At 40.9% G+C, this 25,085-nt stretch overlaps 1 protein-coding gene across 7 annotated transcripts in view; it reads left to right on the top strand.

Moving 5' to 3' along the window:
* Positions 1-25,085, top strand: part of ptprea (protein tyrosine phosphatase receptor type Ea) — a 303,826-nt gene that overhangs the window by 158,276 nt on the left and 120,465 nt on the right. Inside the window, exon 1 of one of the 7 annotated variants that reach the window (XM_063071814.1) lies at positions 16,485-16,704. The exons of the other annotated variants lie outside the window; for them this stretch is intronic. The gene's annotated coding sequence lies outside the window, so the exon portion shown is untranslated. Of the gene's footprint in view, positions 1-16,484; positions 16,705-25,085 lie in introns of those variants that run through there. 7 annotated transcript variants of the gene reach the window in all.

The following is a 25,085-nucleotide window of genomic DNA, read 5'->3' as shown; positions in this document are numbered from 1 at the left end:
ATTTTAATTCAAAAGCAGAAGGATGTCGCTGTATCATTGGCTAAAGAGGGGGAAAAATGTACTCTTCAGGTTCCTGACTCATAGCATGCTCGCGCTACTGATTTTCACTTTACCTGCACTGCACTGACATGTACCAGGAGACATATTTCACATGATATCTTGTACAGCATATCTTATGACAAGCTCTTGACAGGACTTCCTCCTTGCAAAATTGATCCAATGAGTGCCGATAAGGAATTAACTGAAAAATCATTCCTTTAGTGGAAGTAAGTGAATCCACTTTCCACCAGTGTGTTGTGAGTGTTGCTTCCACCCTCCCCCTGCTCTTCATTCCTTGAAGCAGAAAATATTTCACAATCTTACTTTTGTAGATCCTTTTTATTTTTATGGAGGATTTTTCTAGGTTTACCTAATTTTTTTGCAACAGGTACTTATTCCCTCAAAACTAATCAATAAGCTTCAAGACCTTGGCCTCAATACCTCCTTGAGCAACTGGATCCTCAATTTCCTCACTTACAGTCCCCAGTCATTTCAGATTGGCAACAATATCTCCTCCTCGATCTCCATCAGCTCATGTGCACCACAGGGCTATATGCTTAGCCCCCTGCTCTACTCACATTACACTTTTGACTGTGTGGCTAAGCACAGCTCCATGTTTACTGAAGACGCCACTGTCGTAGGCCAAATCAAAAGAGGTGATGAATCACCATATAGGAGAACATGTGAGTTTCCTCTGGGTGCTCCAAGTTTCCTCCCACCTTCCAAAGATGTACCAGCTAGTAGATTAGTGGGTCACACTGCTGTAAGATATGCTGTACAAGATATCATGTGGGCGGAAAGGCCAGTTACTGTGCTATATCCTTAATTAAAAAATAAATGAAAACATCCTTGAAATACTTAACAGATGAGGCTGTACCCGTGGAGAAAGAAACAGTGTTTGAGGCTGATGGTCTTTTTTTGAAGCAAGGAGACAGGAAATACTGTATATGCCTTAACGTGCAGACAGGGGAGAGGTGAAGAAAACAAAGAGCGTGTTTATAGTAGGTTGGAAATATGTTTGATTTGGGTTCAGTCAAGTTAATAGATATTCCTTTGGAACTCAATATTGGATTCATCAGTTTTTGGTAACCAGCACAGTAAAACACTAGGTCAAGAGTTCAGAGTGAACTTTGGCAAGGATAATGGATTCTATGCCTTCACTCCACTGCTGTTGCTTCTGATCCTGACCTCTGATCTTCCCCCCCCACCCCCGAGATATGCCACCAACCTCATGATCATGTCAGCCAGCTACCTTCTCCAGCCTTCTGCTGCATTGAGACACCACCAGTCCATGCTAATATATTACCCTTTGGCATTCAGCCCTAGGATTAAATCTTAATAGGTTAGGGTTGCCCAACCAAATAACGTGGATGACTACCCTAATCCCCTTCCTTTGGTCCCGCTACTCTTCTTTAGGATGCACAGAAAAGAAAATAAGACCATTTTCCAAAACCACCCTATACTGATTATACAATGTGAGTCCTATATGTTGATGAAAACACAAGAAAACATTACCCAGGTTTTCTGCGTTTTGGATAAGGATACAAATATAGACTTGGACTATGGATTTTTTTCAGTCTTATAGTTTTTTATGTTTTGTGTTTTTTATCTGATCCTTCCCTTTTTTGGTGTGGGGAAGGGAGATGGGGGGGGGCGGTGTTCATTGAGCCTGTTCCATTTTTTTTTGTCCGGCGAGGGGGGATTTGGGGAGGGGGGTTTGACCAATGATGCTGCTGTTCTTTTCTTTCCTGGTTTCGTGGCTACCTGGAGAAAAAGAATTTCAGAATTGTGTAATGAATTTGATACTTTGATAATAAATGAACATTTGAACCTTTGAACTCAGATGATCTTGCTACCGTTATACATGGTACCACCATGACACCCTTTCCCTGACAGAGTTAGTGCCTTTGGGGTAAGTAGGAGAGAAAATGAGCAGCAAAATAATTGTAAAGCTTTATAGACCAAATTTGTGATTGTATCGTGGAATTATATTGTGAAATATCACAGTCAAGTTTGGAAGTAGCAATGCCCTTGAATGGAAAATCCTGCCAAGAGTAGCGGATATGGCCCAGTCCATCTAGTAAAGCCCTCCTAACCGTTGAGCACATCTGCATGCAACACGATCGCAGGAAAGCAGCACCCAGCATCCGGGACCCCCACCACCCAGGTCATGCTTTCTTCTCACTGTTGCCATCAGGAAGAAGGTACAGGAACTTCAGGACACATGTCACCAGGTTCAGGAACAGTTATTACCCCACAACCATCAGGCTGTTGAACAAAGGAGATAACTTCACTTGCACCATCATTGAAATGTTCCCACACTCCCCAAGGACTCTTCATCTCCTTTATCAATATTTACTGCTTATTTATGATTATTATTTCTGCTTTTGTATTTGCACAGTCGGTTGTCTTCTGCTCTCTGGTTGAATGCCCTAATGTGGCAGTCTTTCATTGACTCTGTTATGGTTATTATTCTGTAATCATAACCATTTTCTTGTGAGTGTGCCCAAAACAAGATGAATCTCAAGGTTGCATATAGTGACATATACGTACTTAGGTAATAAATTTAATTTGCGATTTGAACTTCGAACTTTACTCACGTGAAGCTAGGTCCAGGATAGGTCTTAAAACTGGGCACTAAATGAGACTTTGCAAATGATACACTATTTTCTGCTGCCAAGGACTAATGGGACAAAACACAAAGACTACAAAAATCTAAGTTACAAATGTGTGGCCAATATTTAAAAGATGATCAGTCAAAGGGCTGAAATCAGGAATGGTCTTGTGATCAATATGCACCAAGAATTGACACTATATAAGCTTCTGTTTCACACTATAATTAAGATTTGTAAATGACTCCACAATTCAGTTTGTTATTCAAAGCACGACTCCCAATTTGCATTTTTATTCAGAACGTGTGCAATGTCCTGTAAGTCGCCTACAAATAATACACACTGTTCTCACTGTCACTATACAACAGCCAGTTACACCGATGTTACCCTGGCAACCGTATGCCAGTTAGTCCCTTATGTCAGAGCTGCAAGGTTATAATTGGTAGTACTATTATTTCACCTGGAGTCGAACATAGTTCATTATTCACTTAAGTAATTGAAACAGGTATTAACCGGTGAAATTACAGAATAGAACAATTCATGCAAGTGAAATAAAGATAAAATATTACTTGTGGATGGATTTAACACATTCTAAAAGCTGGATTTAGGTGCTTGGGTTTTTAATGCATATTTTACCAGGTACCGGTGACAGTCCTCAGGGAGCATGACAGCTGAAGGGAAGCGTAGTGTTAACTGAAACAGTTTAACTGTATCAGGAATTTAACAATCAGGAATTTGGAAGTAAAAAAGGTTCACAAATACTTCAGTTGAAGATAAGTGGCTTGTGTTACAGTAGGAGTGAGTATAATAGGTATCCTTGGTGACTCCATAGATTTATTAAGTGTCATTTGAATAAGTGTCATCTGAATAGATGAACCACGCAGAGACAGGCCTATGTTAGCTGATGTCAAACCTTGGGAAGTAACGTTGGAGTAGTAGCCAGAAAGTACACAAGTTAGGAGGAGGAAAATCTGCCAGGATTTTTGTGTCTTAAAATATTTAAACAAGATTTGTAGGAATATGCAAGCGTGAGTGCTAAATTATAGTCAGGCTCAGCTGTGATGCCTTTTTTTCAAGTCCCTTCCTATAGAGAATCTTCTGTAGGGTTATTCTTCTCTTTCTCAGATGCTGCTTGACCAGCTGAGTTTTCCACCATTTTCTGTTGTTATTATGCTTTTATTTTGTTTCATTTTTGAGATATGGTGCAGAATAGGCTCTTCCAAACCTTTGGGCCGTACCACCCAGTAACCCCTGATTTAACCTTAGCCTAATCACGGGGCAATTTACAATGGCCAATTAACCTACCATCCAGTACATTTTTGGCCTGTGGGAGGAAACCAGAGCACCCAGAGGAAACCCACACAGTCACGGGGAGAACGTACAAGCTCCTTGCAGACAGTGGCAGGGATTGAACCAGGGTCGCTGATACTGTAAATCATTGTGGTAACCACAATGCTACAATGCAGTTTGTAGTGGTTGCAGCTTGTACTGGTGTACTTATCTGTCAACTCATTCCTTTATCTCTTGCTTCTGCAAGATCGGCATGAAAATAATAAAACATGTCCCACTGGTGCAACCCTATCCATTGCTTGTGTTCAAATGATTGATGCCTGTTGTCTCTCTGTTTCAATCATGTCATTCCAGTGCCGTTGTTATTCTTTCTATAGGATTAGAATAGCTCATTCAGGGCTTTGTTGCCCTATATCTTAAGGCCATCCTGATCTGAGGAGGCTTCTTTCAGATTTGTGGCTCGTGCAGCTGTAGCTTCTACTGAAGATGCACATTTAGTGTGGTTTACGAGCGGTTATATCAGTGGCATTTTATGATTCACAAGAGGACACCGCTGCAAAGCATCTCAAAAATCCACACGACTACAGAAATAGGCATTACTACAGAAATAATGTTTTAAAAAAAGATAAATCCTTTTATTCATTGTCATTTAATTAATGGTGATACAAAGAACAGATATTTTGTATTGCGTGGGAGATACTAATCGGGTGCTCTGTGGAGCAGAGTGCTTAATCATTGGAATTTCAGTGCAGGAGGAAGTGATTTGTATCATTGTCTCCATGTAATTGCTAGCTTCACGTCCAAACTATCCAGGAACACGTATATTTCTGAGCTAAAATCATTGGCAATTAAAGCCTCACAGATCAGCCTTCACTGTTGCTCCAGATTTCCTACTGCTATTGCTTCAAGGCAAGAGGTGTCCTCTGCCAGGTTTCACTGCCCAGCTCTGCAGCATCTATCAAAGTGAAACCTTTATTATACAGCATGCAGTACACACCATGGTGTATCCCACTATCAGTAAGTTATCCTAACACTTGCCTTACAGTCTGAACATTGAAAATTTTGCTGTTCTCTTGGTCTGTGACCTAGTAATGTAATTTTACAAGCCAGAGATGTAGAGAAACAACGACTGGTTAAAAGCTGGATGTCGTTGCCTCGGATTTGATGTCTGTGATGTATAAAATGTGACAGATAATCGGGGACTTCCTGAGAACCACAGTGCCATCTCTTTGTTTCTTTCCTTGTCCTTGTATCTAATGTGCTAATGCATGGAGGAGGCAGGGACGTACTGTGGCATCCATGTTCCACATCAAACAGTTCAATTTAATGTCAGAGAATGTGGATAGTATGCAACCTGAAATTCTTACTCTTCGCAGACATCCACAAAACAAGAAACCCCAGAAAATGAATGATAGAAACATCAGAACCCCTGAAGCCCCCCTCCACTCTCCCATTCACAAGCAGCAGCAGAAGCATCGACCTCCCCCACACTCACCCCACTTGCACCAGCAGAGGCACCAACCCCCACCCCCTCCACCATGCAAACCCTAAAGCCTCCAAAGACACCTTGATCTGGAATCCATCAAAAGCTACAGTCCACAGCCCAGCACTCTGGTATCTCAGACAGGCTCTGTCTCTCTCCATCAGGCGAGAGAGAGGTCGCTCTCCTGCAACAAAGTGAGCAGAGACCAGCAACCAGCTGTTCCAATGTTACAATCCCCTGCGTCATTTCTCCAAGACTCCCAGCTTGGGGACCAACAGGCTCTTACCCTCCATTAGGAGAGGGAGAGAGGGTCCTCGAGTACAGAGGCCTTCTTCTGACAGCAGCAGACATTGCCTGCTGTCTCAATGTTTCGGTCTCCCACGACACGTGAAATCAGTCAAGTCAAGTCAAGTCAAGTCACTTTTATTGTCATTTCAACCATAACTGCTGGTGCAGAACGTAGTAAAAATGAGACAATATTTTCCAGGACCATGGTGCTACATGAAACAATACAAAAACTACACTGAACTACATAAGGAAAAACACAAAAACTACTCTAGACTACAGACCTATACAGGACTGCATAAAGTGCACAAAACAGTGCAGGCACTACAATGAATAATAATAAATAATAAACAAGACAATAGGCACGGTAGAGGGCAGTAGGTTGGTGTCAAGCCAGGCTCTGGGTATTGAGGAGTCTGATGGCTTGGGGGAAGAAACTATTACATAGTCTGTTCATGAGAGCCCGAATGCTTTGGTGCCTTTTTTCAGATGGCAGGAGGGAGAAGAGTTTATATGAGGGATGCGTGGGGTCCTTCATAATGCTGTTTGCTTTGCGGATGCAGTGTGCGGTGTAAATGTCTGTAATGGCGGGAAGAGAGACCCCGATGATCTTCTCAGCTGACCTCACTATCCGCTGCAGGGTCTTGCAATCCGAGATGGTACAATTTCCGAACCAGGCAGTGATACAACTGCTCAGGATGCTCTCAGTACAACCTGTGTAGAATGTGATGAGGATCGGGGGTGGGAGATGGACTTTTCTCAGCCTTCACAGAAAGTAGAGATGCTGCTGGGCTTTCTTTGCTATGGAACTGGTGTTGAGGGACCAGGTGAGATTCTCCGCCAGGTGAACACCAAGAAATGTTGTGCTCTTAACGATCTCTATAGAGGAGTTGTCGACGTTCAGTGAAATCGGCAAGGATATGAGCCATCTATAGGACCACTCCACAAAGGTGCATGTCTTCCAGGCCCCTCCTCGAACACGCACGTCTTCCAAGCCGCACGTTACAGAGAACTGTAGTTTGAACAGTAGATCAGAGACTCCGACAGAACCACAACCACCTTGGTTGACATGGGAGAAGAAGAAGAAGAAGCTGTTTCATGGATGAACTGGAAGAAGTCGCCTGGGTCTGCAGAAACCACAGGCGCCACTTGTGCAATTACTGCAGAAGTCTGTTTCAGGGTGATTTATAGCCACACCCCAGCACCCAGCCCAATCCAACCACTACCTCTTCCTATCCTTACTGATATCAACTCGTCATTTTTCCTGATCATTGATCTGACAGCTCACAGGCCAGCTGCACTTGACCAACAATTCTCCTCCAATTACCATTATTTTACATCAACCAAATTATACTCCTATACTACTACCAACCTTGCCCAGATAATTACTGACATCCCCCTCAACCTATCCCTGTGCACGAAGCCTAGTCCTGACCCACCTATACATGATTCTATAGCAGTGGTGTCTTCTGATGAACCAGGAGGAGAGATAGCAGCGCGCTGCACGTGCGCAGCCCTCCGGTGAAAATCATATTGTATCCGTTAAATAGGGGCTGTGGACAATTCTGATTTGATGGAGACAGACGTGAAAGCACAAAGGAACATCTGGAGAAATTTCTGAAACGCTGGTTCGCTGCTGTTGTTACTGCGCGATCGAGAATCTTCCAGAGGGAAGGCTTCAAAATCCCCGGCTTTGCCTGCTGTTGGCGACTGAGATTGAGGTTGAATCGTTCAGATAGAGATGGTGCTCGGTACTCGGTGTCGGAAAGCTGATCGGAGGCTCGAAGTTTTCGGACGACTCAGAGTCGGACTGTGGTCGGGCATGGCAGGGAGAGTTTTTCTTCCTTCTCCCGTCTGCGTGAGATGTGAGAGACTTTGAACTTTTTACTGTGCTCATGGACTGTTCTTCATCAAGTTATGGTATTGTTGCACTGTTGTAACTATATGCTATAATTATGTGGTTTTGTTAGTTTTTTCAGTCTTGGTCTGTCTTGTGTTTTGTGACATCACACCGGAGGAAATATTGTATCATTTCTTAATGCATGCATTACTAAATGACAATAAAAGAGGACTGCATGTCTTTATAATCTAATTGATGTATTATTTATGTTAACCTGTCCCGGAGTTGATTTTTAGGTCATCTAAGTAACTTAGCGTAGCAATATCACTTTGTTCATTTATTTTGTTACTAATTGCTTCTGATGATAGGCAGCATGATAGCATAGTGGTCAGCACAATGCTTTGCTCTTCCAGCAGCCTGGGTTCATTTCCCACCGCTGCCTATCAGGAATTTGTACGCTCTCCCCATGGACATGAGGGTTTCCTCCGGGTACTCCGGTTTCCTCACACAGTGCAAAGACTGGTAGGTAGGTTGATTGGCCATTGTAAATTGTCCTGTGATTGGGCTAGGATTAAATCAGGGGATCGCAGGGCAGCGCGGCTGGAAGGCCTGGAAGAGCCTGTTCCACGCTGTACCTCAATAAATAAATAATGAGGAGAATACTACTGAATTGGCTGGAATACTCCCCAGTGGACAACTTGAGAGTCCTGGTAATTTAGAACTGTAGTCATTTTAACTGACGTGAAGAACACTGTACTAGTTAGCAACTACCCTGAGATTATCTATCTTCCACAAGCAACAGACTTCACCTCTCAACCGAAGCAGTCTTGTCAAAAAAGTTGTTCTGTGTATTCCTGGCATGCTATTCGGACTCTTTGCAGTTCTTTCAGCTTCCAGCAAGAGTAGTATGCAGTAAAACACAGATCTAAAGACAAGGAAAGTAACATTTGGTCCATCAACCTACAGTACATGCAGACTTTAATCCCATTCTCTTCCCGGTCTGCCACCTCCCCGATCGAAACAATCATCTGAAATGGGAGAAGATATCAGAGAAGAAAAGTAATAGAGGAAAAAAACTGAACTTTAACTTCCCTACCTCCAAGGTAGACCGCAGATATGCCTTGTCCTTTGCCCTGAAGTATGATGAGTGAGGGCTGCATTATTAAACTGGAGGCTGCAAGTCCTCTACACCATAATTTGTGATTAAGTTAATAGACTAGTAACCAGACTCCTAGACTATTATACTGGCAAAATGAATTGAATCCCAGCATCACAGTTGGGGAAATTAAAATAAAATATATTACTTAAGCACATTAGAGAGTTAACATCAATAGGAGCATATTGTTATGAAAATATAACTGGTCTGATATCCTTCAGGGAAGTAAATCTGCCATCCTTATCCAGGTTCCAGCATCTCAACAGCAGAGCCAATTTTTCCCTATCTGCTGAAGACACTCACCACGGGTGCACGTGGGACTAAATATTGGTTGAGCCAATAATATTGGCGTACTATGAACAAGTAAATAAAAGCCGACGTTTTACACAATAATTTTATAACCAAAAGACAGGAAAGTCTGTTCCACTTAGATATTTGCTGAAGTAACAAACAAAAAAATCTAAATGCTGAATACAATTCATCTTTTCTTTGTATCAAGCATTTCTGTTTTTACAATAATTGCATTTCTCCCATGTGTCTACCAAATATAAATTAAGCTCTCTTTATTATTACACCATTTGACCTTGGATGTGGAAGTGTTATAGAGCGAGGGCAAGATGATAAATGTTGCACTATATTCTGAAACTGGAAAATATCAATACTTCAGGATTATACTCCAGGAGAGAATTGCACTGCTATTTTTCGGGGCTGCGATATGATTACATTGGAACTCTAGGATGTTTATCAGATCTGCATTTTTATCTGGAGTCATCTGTATCAGAAGACAACAAAATAGTTCCGTCTTTAACAGAGAGGTTTATAGTGTCTGCCTATTTGAGTCATATCAGGAATGTGATCTAAATTACATTGGTGGGGCCAGCCAGAGTAATCAGTTGGACATTTCAGCAGGATGCCACAGTATGAGTCAGAATGGGTGCCGTTTTCTTAGCAATAATTAAGCTTGTATTGTTTAGTTTTGTTTAAAATTAAACCAGTGTATTGAAAACAAATATCTGCAATGCTGACTTCTGATACATTGTAGCATCATTTTGTTAAGCTGTCATTTTGCATAATAATCTGTAGTCAGTCTGGTGTCAAGCTAATGAGTTAAAATGTTTGCAAAAAGAGGCAGGAGCATTCTTTGATCTCAGTCATCAATAGTGACCAACTGTAATTTTTTTTCATAATTTTCACTGGATGTTCTACAGTTGGTGGTTCTTAAAGCCTTCCATTATTTACAAGACATGGAACACTTTCCATTTGGAGTAATCAAATCTGGTTCACTATACAACATCCAATCCAGGATTGCCTTTCCCCTAGTGGGATCAACCACAAGCTGCTCTAAAGTGCCATCTTGTAGGCATTCTACAAATTCCCTCTCTTGGAATCCAACACCAATCAGATTTTCCAAATTTACCTGCATATTGAAATTCCCCCATGACTATCATAACATTTCCCTTATTACATGCCTTATTGGTGTCATCCTCATCCTCCACTGGCACTCCAGACCATGAATTCTAGACTCCCAGAACTTCTAGGGTGAGAAGATTCCTATGACCATGACTGTCCTTGGCAAATTTTTCTACAGAAGTGCTCACCCAATCCTTCTTTTGGGCAGTGTCCTTACAAGATGGGTGACCCTAGTCATTATTAATACTCTTCAGAGATTGTCTGCCTGGTGTCAGTGGTTGCATAGTAAGTGGTATGCACCAGCTGCTCATACAACCATCCACCACCTGCTCTTGTGGCTTCACGTGACCCCGATCAGGAGGCTAAGGAGGTGCTACACCTTGCCAAAGGGCGACTTGCAGGCTTGTGGAAGGAAGGTGTGCCCTACACATCCTTTGGTAGAGAGGAATCTCCACCCCGCCACCCATGTTTTTGATTACCAGTTTCAATATTTTCATATATAGTTTGGCAGCGGATGTTGTCTGAAGGCACTTGAGATAATTATTGTGTTTGTGATGCTATGTAAATTGTTGTTCATATTAAAGGTATTAGTCTTGTCTCTCCCCCATGCCTTATCTATAGGGTCGTTTTACATTGGTAAACAGGCACAGTTATAATTAATAGGTAATGCCATTGCAACCTTCATTAGTGTAGAGACTGTAATGTAAAATGTTGTTTTTATTTTCTTTCTCCCATTTACCTAGCTTCATATAGCAGAAATTACGGTCATTAACAAGAGCCCCTGGGTTACTGGAGCAATTATGTCTCTGGGTACCCTAGCAGACACCCCTGAACCCACTGCCAGTTTCAATAAGCAGAACCTTCCGATGAAAAGGTTAATGCTTCAGGACTTCCATTTATTTTTACCTACAATATGTAGCCCATTTTTCAAAACTATTTAAAATCACATTTGGAGCACATGGCATTCCCAACAGTATTTATAATTAGTAGCCTTCTCAGTTTTCTGCTTGTTCCACTTATTAAAAGTAGGACTACTTCTCCTAAATTTCAAAAAAAAACTTTCCTTTCTTCTCATAAACTTTATATAAGTTGTAATTCAATATCATTTGGAAGCTTTCCTTGATATCAAAACAAGTATACAAATTACTTTCATTGTCAATATTTTAACAAATGTCAATGCATTTTTGGAGTACCATGTAGATTTCAGAGCATTAAGACTGTCTACCCAACCATTTTACTTTATGAAGGTTCTTTTAGTATCTTCCCAGTATGATGTCTGCCATGTGCAAACAAATGCTATGGTTTCGAGACTGGGAGATCCAAGAACCATTCGAGTTCTCTGCTCTGTTATTCCTCAAGTTTCCACACGTTTCTAAAAATTCAGGAGGCTGATATCATGGGGAAATGGCTTAACTCAAGAGAGTCCTGGTCAAGAATGTGTGGAATTCTTTTGGGAAGAACCTTTCCCCAATTAGAGTAAAGGTGACTTGGGGAAAATATTGGTGAGAAGATGATACAGTTTTTGCTTGTAAAGTAGTCAGCCTCCCAGAAGAAGAGAAACATTCCAGTTCTAAACAGAAATCACATTTCCATTTTATTAGTGATCTGAGTAGCACCATTCATAAATAACCGAACCTTCAATTTGCACAAACGTTTATTCTTATAATCCACATTACTTTAATCTCAGATCTTCATTACAGGCAATATTTTAGAAACATAGAAACATAGAAAATCTACAGTACAATACAGGCCCTTTGGCCCACAAAGCTGTGCCGAATATGTCCTTACCTTAGAAATTACCTAAGGTTACCAATAGCCCCTATTTTTCTGAGCTCCATGTACCTGTCCAGGAGTCTCTTAAAAGACCCTGCCATATCCACCTCCACCACTGCCGCTGGCATTGCTTTCTACGCACTTACCACTCTCTGTGTAAAAAACTTCCCCTTGACATTTCCTCTGTACCTACTTCCAAGCACCTTAAAACTGTGCCCTCTCGTGTTAGCCATTTCAGCCCTGGGAAAAAGCCTCTGACTATCCACACGACCAGTGCCCCTCATCATCTTATACACCTCAATCAGGTCACCTCTCATCCTCCGTCGCTTCAAGGAAAAAAGGCCGAGTTCACTCAATCCATTCTCATAAGGCATGCTCCTAGTCCAGGCAACATCCTTGTAAATTTCCTCTGCATCCTTTCTATGGTTTCCGCATCTTTCGTATAGTACAGTGGATTCTGGTGAAATGGGACACATCAGGACCAGTACATTTGGCCCAATTATCCAAAGTCCAATGGAAATAGTTAAAAAGATAGAAAAGAAAACAAATTACTGCTTAACGAAGTAACAAATTACATATTTAAATGAAATATGGAACAAATTAAAACATTACCAATACTATTTCAATACTATAAAACTATATAATGATTTCCAATAGTTATCGACTATGGAATTCATCCAGTCTACACTGCCATGCTCATTTGATTGACTGTAAATTGACAAATTCAGTGCAGACATAAAGTGTAGATAATGAACTGCCTTCGTACAATGCTTTTGACAATTTCATCATCCAAATCTTCGTTTTCATTGTAACATTCAGATGATTGTCGATATTTTCAAATTATTTGTAGTTTCTCAGCAGCCAGGTCAATGGAAAAGAGCAAACAGTTGTCATTTCAGGCCAAGACCCTTCATCATGACCAAACAATTTGTCCCAATGAAGGGTCTCGGCCTGAAGGGTCACCTGTTTACTTTTATCCATAGATGCTGCCTGGCATGCTGAGTTCCTCCAGACTGAATGATTGAAACCCCAATGAGCAAAGCAGCTCTGAATTATCTTGCTGCTTATTTTACACCAACTATCAGTGACAAATATCACTGCTTTTTGATCACGAACACATGCAACTGATATCATTTTAAAACTGTTTGATTTAAGCACGGTATAATGTCTAACGGCTGTACTATTGCACGTGACTGACGCTAGTTCAAAACTATTCAATAACAGTCTTGTATCCCAATTAAGTGGCATAGTATCCAAAACAAACAAGGGGAGTCCCAGCTATTTCCCTGGTTAGTTTTTGTTGTCCCAAGTACTGTAAGTGGCTACCCCAATTAACTGATGGCCCAATTAACTGGAGTCCACTGTATTTCCAAGGACTAGGACAACTTCAAGTAAAAACATATTGGAAAGGCAAAAAAAGTCAGATATGTTTAATAAAGTAGAATTGGAGGGTATTATAGGATGGGTGGTAGGGAAGGTAATCAGCCCTCTTAGAAGGTTACTTTGCTTTAAGAAACTGCAAGGATACATGAACAATGGTCATGAAAGCACTTGGGTATGAGGATGAGAATCATATCACTGATGTTCTTCCGGACATGTGGTTATGCATAGGAATTGTCATTAAACAGATTTGGATTGCGTCACAATAGAATTATTAAATAACCGAAACAAACCATTTTATACTCAATTCTTCTTGCTTAGCTTTTGTCTTCCTAATTGCTTGCTATATTTGAAAATTAAACCTACCAGAGATATTAGAGAATAAAGAGTCTAGAAAGAGTAGAGGAATTTATATTGGCAAACTAAAGAACTCAAAGTTGCATGCATTACTAAATGACAATAAAAGAGGACTGTGTGTCCTCATAATCTAAAAAAAATATATTGACAAACTAAAGAACTCAAAGTTGGAGAGAATGAAAGTTAATAGATCCAAAGCACCTGAAATCTACATCCCAGAGTTTTGACAGAGATCCTATAGATTCTGGAATTTTTCCAATGGATTGGAGTGTAGCAAATGAGACTGTATGAGTTAAAAATAAAACAGAAAACGGTGATAGGAAAATGCTGAAATATGTCATGAAAGTTAAGAAATTACATGATAAAAGATGAATGAAAGGGAAATCATTTTTTGCCTCATCTGCTAGAGTTCTTTGAAAATATGACGAGCAAAAGAGATAAGGCGGAACTTGTACATGAGGTGTATTGGACAGGGTACTGCACATGACTTTGGTCAAGGTTAGAACATGTGGAATTAGGGATAATTTATTGATGTGAATTAACAATAGGTTATCAGACAGAAAACAAAGAGTAGGTATAAACTTGATGGGCTGAGTGGCCTAAATATGCTCCTGTGTCATATGACCTTATGGTCTAAACAGATCATTCTCAGCTTGGCAAGCTGAGAATAGCGCAATTCCACAGCATCAATGCTTGGGCCCAGTTTTTCACAGACTGTATCAATGATTTGGGCTGAGGGGACAAATTGGATATTTCCAAGTTTGCTGCCAACACTAAACTCAATGGGATTTTGACTAAGGAGAAAGATATTAAAAAAAACCTTCAAGACGATATGTATGGGCTGAGTGAACAAGCAAGGACTTAGCAGATGCAATATGATGTGGGAAAAGATGTGAAATTTTCCATTTCATTGCACATAACAGAAAAGCAATGTATTTGTTAAATGGTAAAAGGGTAGTGATCTAGGTTTGCTTGTACACAAGTCAATCTAGGCCAATAGTCAGGTGCAACGTGATTAAGAGCATTGAAGATATATAAGTCCTTATTATATAAGGGCTTGAGTTTTGAAATAAAGAAGTATTTTGGTAATTGCACAGCACATGCCCTTGGTGAGAGAGTGCTTGAATATTATGTACCTGCAAAGGATGTTGGAATAGCAGGTTTGATGTCCGATGACAGATTGAGTAGACTGGACAAAATTTAGAAGAATGAGAGGAGGTCTTCATCAACCAAATCAAGTTTTTAAAGGGTTTGGTAGGTAGGATGTCTCTCCTGACTGATGATTCTAGGACAGGGCGGCATGTTTTGAAAGTAAGGGATAGACTATTTAGGACCAAGATGAGGAGAATTACTGTCATTCAGGGGGTGGTGAACCTTTGGAATTGTCTACAACATAAGTTCGTGGAGGCATTGCATTCAGTCAGGACAGCGATCATGAGGATTTTTGGTCATTAACAAAATCATGGGATATTGGGATAATGCTGGAAAATGGGATAATGCTGGAAAATGGCATAATGATGCATTAGTCATAATCACAATGAATAGCAATGCTGACTGTCTGAAAGGAAATGACTTCTTCCTCACTAATAGACAAACTAATTCCCAGTGGGAAGGATTCTTTATCCTGTGCAGACAGAAGTTCAAATCAAAATGCTTTCATGAAGGGTCATTTGATTATATTGCACTTGTAGAATATTTGAAAACAAGTGAGCACTCTAGAGTTGAGCTCAGGCTTATTTGCAGTGAGGGGTGGGAGAAGGTGCTTGGCAGAATGAGTTCAAGCACTGTGTATATCTAGTAAGGATGGAGAAGTGAGCTTGAGTACTAATTATAATCATTGAAAGTGATGGGGATATGCTGGAGCTATAAAATCAGAAAGCTTTCTAGTGTGGGTAAAGAGATGAATCAGGGTTTTCAAGTCATAGAGCACCACAGCATAGATATGGGCCTTTCTGCTTATCTAATCCAGGCCAATCTATTTTTCTACTTGGTCTCATCTATCCACACCTGGACCATAACCGTCCATACTCCTCTCATCCATGTTCCTTTACAAACTAATCTTAGATGTTGCAGTTGAACTTGCATCCACTAGTTCCACCGGCAGTGGTATCCTTGTGATCAGTCAAATGAGGAGCTGGAGTAGGCAACCACTGAGTATCAGCAAACTTTAGATAAGTTATCTGACAACTGAAAGGGTAAAAGCAACGGCCCACTTTTTTTTTTATGAATTCAGGAAAAGCACTTCTGCTTTTTCCAACTCCAGAAATTACAAAGTGTTTGGGTCTTTTTTTAATGATCAATCCACCACAATCCCTTTAAGGCTGATTCAGTTTTGCCTGAAGCACACAATGAGGTCAGTGGACAACACAGATTTCAGACCTGCTTTGCCTAATTAGTGTCTGAAGACCAAATCTATTGATGTCCAGTGTCTTCTCATTGATCACGACTGTGATTCCTATTTATTATTATTTATTACTCAAATTTTTTATGATTCATCCTCTGATTCACGTTTTTAAATATATCGCTGATGTGGGTTGTTTAGGTAGAAGCAAGTAATGGAAATATGGGCTTAACATGCCCTCAAGTTGGTGTTTTTTTTTAAACAGTTTTGAACTGAGGGAAGCCTGAAGGGAAGTGACAGCAATTATAAACAGCACAGCAGCATAGATGTTTGCAGTATAATCCGACAGTCCTAGTGTTAGGTTCAATGCGAGAGGCATTTGAATGGCAAAGCTTTTCATTTTAGTCCACTGTCTACACAGGATTCAATTGCCAGTTCAAATTTATTTATTTCAATTTAACTTCTATGTATGTACCTATGTAGACGAGCCTGTGTCTTATCTAATGAGCAGTGGCTAAATGAATTATGAAGGCAGTCCACTGACCAATATGCTCAGTCAACAGTGGCAACATTTAAGGAGATATGCATGAAATAACAGAGCAGCAGGAAGATAGTCAACTCTGCTTGTGTTTGCTTTCTGAGAACAATCCATTAACAATTAGTCTTGACCACGAAAGATCCTAGTTTGGTTTTCATTCCGTGATATGCTGTTTTCCTTTGTTCTGTGCATTTACTGCGGTAAGTACAAGCTGTACTGTTTTAATTTGAAATAATATTTTGAAGTATTCAAATGAGTGTTGTTGCTGTTTTGGAATTGTTTAAAAATATAATTAAGAGATCAAGAATTTGTGATTTCTTTTTTTCCTGTAAACCTTTTACTTGCCCACATGACCTGTACAGATTTGGAGTATCTTGTGAATTTATAAGGGACATTTTTCTCAGTGGGGTTTCAAACAAACTTATTTTATTGGAAGTTAAACATCTGCAGTGAGACTAAATATGTAATTACAGAACGAAGGCTGAGAATTTTCTTTGGCTATTTTGGCTTGCGGAGAACAGCTATCTTGAGCAAGGTTTTCTAATTGTGCAGTACTATGACAAGACTTGCTGTAAAAATGTTCAATACTCAATTAGAATTGTTTATTCTGGTTATGACATCTCAGTAACAGTGGTGCAAAATCTTGACGATTCCTAATTAATCACAATAGCAGAACTGTCATTGTTTGTTGAATAGTTCATTTCAGGTACTTTGTTAAAACTGAGGGTTATCTCTATTTTCAATAACATGGTGGCATGGAAGCATAACGGTTAGTTTACCGCTTTACAGTACAAGGGAAATAGGTTCATTTCCTGCTCCTCTCTGTAAGGAGTTTGACCATGTATGTTCCCTCTGGGTGCTCCAGTTTCCTCCCACATTCCAAAGATATACGGGTTAGGGTTAGCAAGTTGTGGGCATGCTATGTTTGTACTGGGTGCAAAGTGGCACTTGCAGTCAACCTCGGACTGTGTCAGTTGTTGATGCAAGTGACGCATTTCCCTGTATTTGTTTTTTTTAATGTTTTGATGTTCATCTGACAAATAAAGCTAATCTTTATCTTTTTTTCAATTCAAAGAACGTTAAAAAGATTTTAATCTAATAAGATAGAAATGATGAACTTCAGTAGAAAGAATCATTTTTATCCATAAGCAAATCATCTGCTGCTGTTCATATTGACATTTACTTAATTGTTTATTCATTGGCCAACAGTATTTGGCTATTTGCGTTTGCCCTTGTGGTGGCAAACTGAATTCCATTGGTGGTGGTATACCATGTTGCTGCTGGTGCGAAGTTCCAACATTTAGATATGTGAAAATAACAGTATGAATATGCATGCCCGAGTGAATGTGATGTGCCAGTTGGAGGAGAACATGGCTCTGCTCCAATCTGTCTCTGCGGCTCATGAGATTATGGGTTGAGAAATACTGTCGAAAATTGAGTTGTTGCAATACTCCTTGTGACAACATGATGTTGCACCGATCATGAAGGATCACAAAATTGAACAAAATTGATGGTGAAACAATTGGTGGGCTGCTGAGTCTTAATTGCCCAACTGCAGTGACCTTACAAGCCACTTAGTTCAAGGGTTAAACAATAAATCACGCCAATAAGTGATGCCATACATTTCTGAATCACCAATGAATATCTTTCTTTTAATTTTAAAATGAAGAGGAAGTACTGATGAAATTGATGTGCATGGGTAGACATAAGAACTTTTGCAGCAATATCCTTGGGTTGAGAGAATTAGTCTCCAACAGCTGATATCATCTTTTTTGTGCTAGATTTTATACAGTGGGTAGAGATATTCATTGTCTTCAACTTTACTGATGCTACTTCTTAAAATTAGATTGTTAATGACATACAGGGAAATGCATCATTTGCATTCGGGGGCATCCTGCAATATACTGCAGCATTAACATAGCATGCCCACAATGTTCAGCACAACAATACGCCACTAATCTACAAGCAACAATAATAAAACAAATCTTTCCACCCACACGCACACACAAAATGGCCTCCAGTCCCAGGACAGGCCACCTCAGGGCTACCAGCTCCACACTGTGGACTCAGACTCACAGACGTTGGAGGTTTGATCTCTGATCCTTGGCCTTCAGGCTCACCGGCCTCTGGCTTCGACCCCAGAATCTATACTTGAAGCTAAACTTGACTGGATTGAAGTCAAAGGCAGCATCTTTCATTTCCTTTCCAGAAATCAACTCTATTGTTGATGTCTGGATCAAGACTGTAATGAGGTCTGGAGATGAGTCATCATCATTATCATTGTGTGCCGTGTTGTATGACGTGGGCAATCATAGTCTATTCATGACCATGACTGTACTTGGAATTTTTTTCTGCAGAAGTGGTTTGCCACTTCTTGGAGATGAGTGGTTCTGTTAAAATCCAAGGTGTGCATTGTTGAGAAGCTGATTGGTGAAATGTTGGTACTTGGTAATACTACTGACAACAATTTCCATCAGTTTGCGAATGACTGAGAGTTGGCTTACTGACTGGCTGGAATTACTGTGGCCTTTTTTGTGATCTGGATACATCTGAACAATTTTGCAGATGTTTTGGAACAACTTGTCCAGAGGTGAGACTTGGCCAGAAGTAGGCTTTCAGCATGGTGACCTTGATGTTGTCTGAGCTTCTCGTCTCTGCAAGATCATGTACACTCAGCTGTCCCTCGATATCACATGGAGTGACTTGAGTTGACTGAAGACTAGCTTCCAATGTGCTAGCTGGAGTTTTCATGAGAAAGGCTGAGATGGGTTAACCACTCAAGACTTTAGGAATATCCAGACATGACAAAGACACACTCACGGGCACAACTAGTAGATCGCTGCCTCCTAGCTCCTCCAACCCAGGTTCCACCTTGAACTTCAGTGCAATGTGTGCCGAGTTTGAATTTTCATTCTGTGACCACGTGGATTTCCTCTGCCAGATCCATTTCCTCCTGGACCCCCAAAACATGCAAGTTAATAGATTATTTTGCCATTAGAGTGTGGGTGTGTGATGAAATCTTGGGTGGGGGAAGTGAAGGGAATTCAAAGTGAATAAAATGGGACAGTGTAAGTAGCCAGCATGTTTTCAGAGGGCTGAAATCCCTGCTGTATGACCCGGCTGGTGGCGTAGTTGCATCAGTGCCAGACTTTGGGGCGAAATGTCCCGAGTTTGAATCCAGCCGGCTCCCCTGTACGCTTTCCATCCGTGCTGGGTTACGAGCTGGTGATCTCTTTGGAAACTCACCCAGCAGAAGGCAATGGCAAACCACTGCTGTAACTTGCCTTATACGTGGTTCCCCACTACGTCAGAGAGGTGTGGAGGGAAATCGTCTGCTAACCGGAGAAACTCCAGTTGCGATGTACCTTTCCTTTATTACTCTGTGATCAGATATTTATAGGGGTTGCGGGGTGGAGATGCGACTCTACCAAAGGAGGTGTAAGGCACTCTTTCCGTCTGCTAGCCTACAGGTCACCCTTGGGCAAGGGGTAGCACCCGCTTAGCAACACCCCCCCCCCCCCGGAATCAGGGTCACATGAAGCCATGGGAGCAGGTGGTGGATGGTTGTGTAAGCAGCTGGTCCATATCACAAGCCCTGGTTATGTGACTACTGACTCCATGCAGGTGATCTCTGAAGAGTATTTATTATGGCTGGGGTCACATGTCTTGTAAAGACAACGCCCAGAAGAAGGCAATGGCAAACCAATTCTGTAGAAGAATTTGCCAAGAACAGTCATGGTTATAGAAAGACCATGATCACCAACATCATATGACATGGCACATAATGAATGAACAACCAGTTGTGGAAGATGTTTTTCTTTGCACCAGTTTTTTTGCTGAGAACGTATTTTGCTTCTGGTTCCTTAGCAAGTAATAGGGATGGAACTTCATTTTTATGATCACCTGATACCTTCTTCTACATTTCACATTGAAACAGGATTGTCATCTGGCTTTTAGGAGAAGGTTATGAGGGATGATGCTCGGATTGGCTAATGATGGTAGTTCTATCTCTGGTCACATGTACACCATTCCCTGCCAGCTGTTACTTCCATAATTACCTGTGTTGTGGGCTTTTCATCAGTAGTTTGGTGTTTTCTTTTAGTGTGAACTTGTAAATATCTTCAATCAACTGACTTACCTGAGAATGTTTGCCGAGAGTTTGTGTCACTGCTGAATTTCCATCAAGCTCAATCACCAAGATTGACTGCCAGAATCAGACTCATCTTTATTATCGCTGATATATGTTGTGAAATTTGTTGTTCTGAGACACCAGTACGGTGCAAGACATAAAGGAATTACAATGTTACAACATAGATTAAACAAATAAATTTTACAAAGGAATAATCTAGCCGTGTTCATGGATTCGTGGACCATTCAGGCATGTGATGTCAGAAGGGAAGAAGCTGTTCCTGAAACACTGGGTGTGCATCTTCAGGCTCCTATACCTCCTTCCTGATGGTGGTAATGAGGAGAGAGCATGTCCGAGATGGAGAGGATACTTTGCGTTGGAAGCTGTCGCCCATTACTGGTGATGCAGAGAACACAGGCTCAGCCATGATTTTAAGTGGCTTGGAAGGTGTAACAGAATCCTCTGCTTCCCTGAATTTCCAGGTATTTGTGAGATGAAGAGGTATGACGATAGAGCAGGAAAATGGTATTGATGTGGAAGAAGAGCCAAGAGCTTGTTGAATGGCAGAGCAGGTGTGGAGGACAAATTACTTCCTTCTGCTCCTGTTTCTTTTTGTTTGTGTGTTCCCTAGTTTCCTGTCTCCTAAACACAAACTCCCTCTGCCCACACACCTGCTTCCAACCATCCTGAAGTCTATACTCTTTGCAGCTTTCTCCTCTGGGCTTGATGTTGACTGAGTGTCCCATCTTCCAGAGTATGACTTAATCGGCTCAACGTTTATATCAGAATGGACTGGGTGACAAGTAAGTGAGAGATGTGAGTTTGAGCTTTAGAACAGGGGATTCAATTTTTGTGTTTTCAGTCTAGGAAGACCCTTCGGATTGATACTAATAATTAAGGACTTAAGTAAAGTCTTCGAAAAAGTCTTTGAAAAGTCTCAGTTTTCCCCAAATGTTGGAGCTCACATGAATCAAGGCAAGTTGCCAAATTCCCAGTGTTGGTTTAATAACAGGAAACAGAGCATGATGGTAGAAAGTTGTTTTTATGATTGGAAGCCCATGGTGTACCACAGGCCTCAGTGTTGGAAGTCTTGTTTGTTACTCTTTAGATTAATTACCTAGAAGAGAATTTAGGAGGTATAACTCATAAGTTTTGCAGATGACATGAAAATTGATGGTGTTGTTGATAGTCAGGAGGGTAATCTTAGGCTACAGTATGATATTGATCAGATGATAAATTGGGCAGGGTAATAGCAGATGGAATATAATCCCAGCCAAGTGTAATATAATGCATTTTGGGAGGTTTAATAAGCATAGGATATATACTATGAATGGTGGAGCCCAAGCATGTATCGAGGAACAGAAGAACATTGGTGAATAAATCCAAATATTCCAGGTAGATTGGGAGGTAAAGAAGACATGTGAATGCTTACCTTTCTTAGTTGGGGCATAAAGTTTTTAAAGTTTGCAAAACATCATACAATTTTATAAAATATTGCTTCAGCTACAGATGAAACAGAATGGCACATAATCAGAAGGATATCATTGTAATGGAGAGAAAACTAACCAGGAGATTGCTTGGGATGGTATGCTTCAGTTATGAGGAGAGGCTGGAGAGGCTCACAGAGTCGTACAATACAGTTTTCCTTGGAGCAAAGACGCTAAGGAGGGACCTAATAAAGATCTACACAAATATGTGAGGCATAGATAGGGTAGGTAGTAGAAAACTTGGCCAATGGCAGAGATGTCCAAGATCAGAATATTAGGATGAGGAATAAGAAGTTGAGAGACACTCTGAGAGAAAGAGGTTTGACTTTGGATCACAGTGCCTAAGAAGACAATGGAGGCAGATACTCTGATAACATTTACAAGGCATCTGAACATACACTTGAATCACTAAAGCAAAGTACCTGACAGAGCTGGTAAATGGAATTGGAACAAGTAAATACACGATTGACAGATTAGGCCATAGGGCCTGTTTCTATGCTTTATGATCTACTGTACAATGTTGACTCTGTGATTGAAAAAAAAAGCAAATCACCCCACCTCTGATTTACAGATACAGCCTCACTTGTCACAATTAATCCTGGTAGAAATTCAAAGTTTAATATATAGAGTTACTTCACTGGAAGCTCCTTTTATGGTGTTTGAACTGATCGGGGATTTCCAGTTTCTCTGTCAGTTATATAGGGGAACTTGCATCCTGTTTCAAAATCTTACGGGACATACCACTTCAAAAATCCCAAAATAAAAGCGGTAATATTGACAACCCAATTATGTGCCACTTAAGCTGTGGTGGGTGTTGTTCTGCATTATGGCTATCATGATTTAAGTTGTTAATTTTTGTCTGAAACTATACCATTCAAGCAATAATAGAGGCACGCAACAAAATGTGAACCAGGCTATTGTCACTCGAAGGACTGTGGTGTGATCTGAAAGGTAAGTTGCTCAATATGATTCTGTCAGGTTGATTATTTTAAGCCGTGAGCAATAAATCAGTTCTTCCAATTTTGACACAAGCTTCCAGAGTTTTTGAGAAGGACTTTGCTGGCTCAGTTATTGCTGAGTGTGCTTTTTATTATGTCTGAGTACAATATGTAGGTCATTGCTGGATGGTCTAGATATAGCCTCTCTATGCCAGCGTGATATAGCTGTATGGCTTGCTAGGATACATCAGAGGCAGTAAGTGGACACTTTGCTTGGGTCCAGAGCAGGGAAAGGTGGTAAAAACAGTAAATAAATTATGTCGTATAACATTCCAATAACCTCGTGATTACTTTTGCTAATCACAACTATTACAGATTTATTTAATCCAAAGAAAATTTGTATTTGTGAACTACTTTGGTGAGTTTTGAACTAACATCTCCATGACATAACTACTGAGTTGCTGTAGTTACCAAATTCATGTGAAGAAATTAAGTAAGAAAGCCTTGCAAGTTTTCCAGAAGAGGGTGGAAAAAGTAAATGGGGTTGGCAATTGTGGGTGAACATTTAGTTAAGAATTATCCATGTGTGGCTTCATCTTGTTTGCAAAAGGTGGCTCACAAATTCTTCTGGAGTTCCTATCTCAATAGGAGATGGAGAGAACTCTGGCTGAAATAGGGAATGCAGTTCTCATGCGCCTCCACTGATTCCAGTTGTTTTTTTTTAGAGACACACAGTCCTCTTTTATTGTCATTTAGTAATGCATGCATTAAGAAATGATACAATGTTTTTCCAGAATGATATCACAGAAAACCAAGACTGAAAAACTGACAAAAGCACATAATTATAACATATAGTTACAACAGTGCAAAGCAATACCGTAATTTGATAAGAACAGACCATGGGCACGGTAAAATCTCAAAGTCGCTCGAAAGTCCCATCATCACACGCAGACGGTAAACCTCCAGCATCGCAAACTTGCCGATCCAGCACCCTGGAAGCATCCGACCACAGTCCGACTCCGAGACCATCCGAAATCTCCGAGCCTCCAACCAGCTGTCCGACACCGATGCAACGAACACCATCTCTGCCGAGCGCTTCGACCCTAGCCCCGGCAACAGGCAATAGGCAAGGCCGAGGACTTGGGGCCTTCCCTCCGGAGATTCTCGATCGCACAGTAGCAGCGGCAGCGAAGCAGGCATTTCAGAAGTTTCTCTAGATATTCCTCCGTGCTCCTTCACGTCTGTCGCTATCAAATCAGGATTGTGCACGGCATCCTACTTCACAGATACGATATCATTCGGAACAGCCGTGCGCGCTGCATTGCGCTGCCATCTTCTCCTCCCTCCAAATTGGTCAGTTTCCACAAGGTTTGGAGCAGAGCAAACAATCCCTGAATCAGGAGAACAGTCCTCGTCATGGAAATGGAGTCAAATGGTAGAGACAGCTAGCAGACCAGACTGAGACCTCCATAAACTCTATGCATGACTTGGAAACTGTCTGGACATCTGGAGGTATTTACTGCGTCGGATCGGTAGGGGTCTGGGGTTAATTGGATAGAGGCAGGTTGGGTAGTTTTAAAGACTGGAAACATCCCTATTGGCAAAAATGTGCTCAGTTTCCAGATGTATGGGGCACTTGGGTCAATAAGTACAATGGAGCAACATGGGAGATCATCTGCCATGTGCAAGTGAGATCTCCAGCAAAATGCGGTAGTGAGCAATACTGGAGAGATGCAGCCAGTTCCACCTCAGAGCATTCTCCGGAGAATTTCAGAACCAGGTTTTTTCATCACATTGTGACATAAAGACACATCTAGAAATGAGAGGCAAGCATTGCATATGCAGTCTTCATCTAGACTGAATAGGTTCCAGTGCAATTTCATATATGGGACATAGATTCACTAACTCAAATTCAGAAATGTCCACTTCCATTTTTGAACTATGATGAAACAAGCCCCGACAGGGTGATCTAAATTAGCATCATTAAATTAAAATGTTTAAATTAGTATCACTGTCTAATTAAATCT

The sequence above is a fragment of the Mobula hypostoma genome, chromosome 19 (assembly GCF_963921235.1).
Source record: "Mobula hypostoma chromosome 19, sMobHyp1.1, whole genome shotgun sequence".
Lineage (NCBI taxonomy): Eukaryota > Metazoa > Chordata > Chondrichthyes > Myliobatiformes > Myliobatidae > Mobula > Mobula hypostoma.
The sequence above is the reverse complement of the archived record's forward strand: the minus strand, read 5'-3'. Positions and strand labels throughout refer to the sequence as shown.